A 3,953-nucleotide genomic window follows, 5' to 3' on the forward strand; every position below is an offset into this window, starting at 1 on the left:
GTTTCGAAATATGAATCTTAATAATGATGGGACTGAATATGATCCACCTTTACCTACAAGGCGTTCGAAGAATTCGAAGTTTTTAGATCTTGATGCTAAAATTGATGAAAGTGGGATCGGAGAAATTAAAACCCTAGATGTTGCTAAACCCACTATTTTGGATTTCAAGGAATTTAATTATGAAAATTTCTCTTTGATTTATTGTATTTCCTTGTTGCAATCCATGCTAAATTCTCCTCATGCTTATAGTCAAAATAAAGCGTTCACTAAACATATCGTTGATGCCTTGATGCAATCTTATGAAGAAAAACTTGAATCGAAAGTTTCTATCCCTAGAAAACTTTATGATGAGTGGGAACCAACTATTAAAATTAAAATTAAAAATCATGAATGCTATGCTTTGTGTGATTTGGGTGCTAGTGTTTCCATGATTCCAAAGACTTTGTGTGATTTTTTAGGTTTCCGTGATTTTGATGATTGCTCTTTAAACTTGCACCTCGCGGATTCCACTATTAAGAAACCTATGGGAAGAATTAATGATGTTCTTATTGTTGAAAATAGGAATTATGTGCCCATAGATTTTATTGTTCTTGACATAGATTGCAATCCTTCATGTCCTATTATTCTTGGTAGACCTTTCCTTAGAACGATTGGTGCAATTATTGATATGAAGGAAGGAAATATTAGATTCCAATTTCCGTTAAGGAAAGGCACAAAACACTTTCCGTTAAGGAAAGGCACGAAACACTTTCCTAGAAAGAAAATTAAATTACCTTATGAATCTATTATGAGAGCCACTTATGGATTGCCTACCAAAGATGGCAATACCTAGATCTATCCTTGCTTTTTATGCCTAGCTAGGGGCGTTAAACGATAGCGCTTGTTGGGAGGCAACCCGATTTTATTTTTTTTCTTGCTTTTTGATCCTGTTTAGTAATAAATAATTTATTTAGACTTTGTTTAGGTTGTGTTTTTTGTGTTTAATTAGTGTTTGTGCCAAGTATAACCGTTGGGAAGACTTGAGGAAAGTCTTGTTAATCTTGCTGTAAAAAACAGAAAGTTTAGCGCTCACGAGAACTGCTGCCATTTTTATTTGGAAAGTGATATTTAGTTAATTATTTTTTAAGATTATTAATATATAAATTACTCACTTCAAGAAATTTATTTTAGATTTTTTGGGGTTCCAGATCTTGCGTTAGTTACAGATTACTACAGACTGTTCTGTTTTTGACAGATTCTGTTTTTCGTGTGTTGTTTGCTTATTTTGATGAATCTATGGCTAGTAAAATAGTTAATAAACCATAGAGAAGTTAGGTTTAACATCAATATAAATAAATAATGAGTTCAATACAGTACCTTGAAGTGGTCTTTTGTTTTCTTTTGCTAATGGAGCTCACGAGATTTTCTACTTTAAGTTTTGTGTTGTGAAGTTTTCAAGTTTTGGGTAAAGATTTGATGGATTATGGAACAAGGAGTGGCAAGAGCCTAAGCTTGGGGATTCCCATGGAACCGCCAATATAATATAAGTACACCTAAAAGCCAAAGCTTGGGGATGCCCCGGAAGGCATCCCCTCTTTTCTCTACTTCTATCGGTAACTTTACTTGGAGCTATATTTTTATTCACCACATGATATATTTTTTGCTTGGAGCGTCTTGTATTATTTGAGTCTTTATTTGTGAGTTTACCACAATAATCCTTGCTGTACACACCTTTTGAGAGAGCCATACATGATTTGGAATTTGTTAGAATACTCTATGTGCTTCGCTTATATCTTTTGAGTTATATAGTTTTGCTCTAGTACTTCACTTATATATTTTAGAGCACGGTGGTGGATTTGTTTTATAAAAACTATTGATCTCTCATGATTCACTTAGATTATTTTGAGAGTCTAAAATAGCATGGTAATTTTCTTAAATAATCCTAGTATGCTAGGTATTCAAGATTAGTAAAAAAAATCCTATGAGTGTTTTGAATACTAAGAGGCGTTTGATGCTTGATGATTGTTTTGAGATATGGAGGTAATAATATCAAAGTCGTGCTAGTTGAGTAGTTGTGAATTTGAGAAGTGCTTGTGTTGAAGTTTGCAAGTCCCGTAGCATGCATGTATGGTAAACGTTGTGTAACAAATTTGAAACATGAGGTGTTTTTTTGATTGTCTTCCTTATGAGTGGCGGTCGGGGACGAGCAATGGTCTTTTCCTACCAATCTATCCCCCTAGGAGCATGCGCGTAGTGTCGAGATTTTTGATGACTTGTAGATTTTTGCAATAAGTATGTGAGTTCTTTATGACTAATGTTGAGTCCATGGATTATACACACTCTCACCCTTCCATCATTGCTAGCCTCTTCGGTACCGTGCATTGCCCTTTCTCACATTGAGAGTTGGTGCAAACTTCGCCGGTGCATCTAAACCCCGTGATATGATATGCTCTTTCACACATAAACCTCCTTATATCTTCCTCAAAACAGCCACCATACCTATATATTATGGCATTTCCCTAGCCATTCCGAGATATATTGCCATGCAACTTTCCACCATTCCGTTTATCATGACACATTCATCATTGTCATATTTCTTAGCATGATCATGTAGTTGACATAGTATTTGTGGCAAAGCCACCGTTCATAATTCTTTCATATATGTCACTCTTGGTTCATTGCATATCCCGGTACACCGCCGGAGGCATTCATATAGAGTCATCTTTTGTTCTAGCGTCGAGTTGTAATCATTGAGTTGTAAATGAATAGAACTATGATGATCATCATTTTCTAGAGCATTGTGCCAAGTGAGGAAAAAAAGAGAAAGGTCATATAAAAAAGAGGAAAAAGGCCTAAATAAAAAAATGATGAGAGAAAAAGGGAGAAGGGACAATGTTACTATCCTTTGCCACACTTGTGCTTCAAAGTAGCACCATAACCTTCATGATAGAGTGTCTCTTGTTTTGTCACTTTCATATACTAGTGGGAAATTTTCATTATAGAACTTGGCTTGTATATTCCAAAAATGGACCTCCTCAAGTTCCCTAGGTCTTCGTGAGCAAGCAAGTTGGATGCACACCCACTTAATTTCTTTTGTTGAGCTTTCATACATTTATAGCTCTAGTACATCCATTGCATGGCAATCCCTACTCCTTGCATTAACATCAATCAGTGGGCATCTCCATAGCCCATTGATTAGACTCGTTCATGTGAGACTTTCTCCCTTTTTGTCTTCTACACATAACCCCCATCATCATATTCTATTCCACCCATAGTGCTATGTCCATGGCTCGCGCTCATATATTGCATGAAAGTTTAAGGTTTGATATTGCTAAGGTATGAAACAATTGCTTGGCTTGTCATCGGGGTTGTGCATGATGAGAGCATTCTTGTGTGACGAAAATGGAGCATGACTAAACTATATGATTTTGTAGGGATGAACTTTCTTTGGCCATGTTATTTTGAGAAGACAAAATTGCTTTGTTAGTATGCTTGAAGTATTATTATTTTTATGTCAATATGAACTTTTATCTTGAATCTTTCAGTTCTGAATATTCATACCACAATTAAGAAGAATTACATTAAAATTATGCCAAGTAGCACTCCGCATCAAAAATTCTGTTTTTATCATTTACCTACTCGAGGACAAGCAGGAATTAAGCTTGGGGATGCTTGATACGTCTCCAACGTATCTATAATTTTTGATAGCTCCATGCTATATTATCTACTGTTTTGGACATCATTGGGATTTATTATCCAATTTTATATTATTTTTGGGACTAACCTACTAACCGGAGGCCCTACCCAGAATTGCTGTTTTTTTGCCTATTTTAGGGTTTCGAAGAAAAGGAATATCAAACGGAGTCCAAACGGAATGAAACCTTTGGGAACGTGATTTTCTCACCGAACATGATCCAGGAGACTTGGACCCCACGTCGAGACACAAAAGAGGAGGCCACGAGGTAGGGGGCGCG

This window comes from Triticum dicoccoides, chromosome 4A (assembly GCF_002162155.2).
Source record: "Triticum dicoccoides isolate Atlit2015 ecotype Zavitan chromosome 4A, WEW_v2.0, whole genome shotgun sequence".
In the NCBI taxonomy this organism is placed as follows: domain Eukaryota; kingdom Viridiplantae; phylum Streptophyta; class Magnoliopsida; order Poales; family Poaceae; genus Triticum; species Triticum dicoccoides.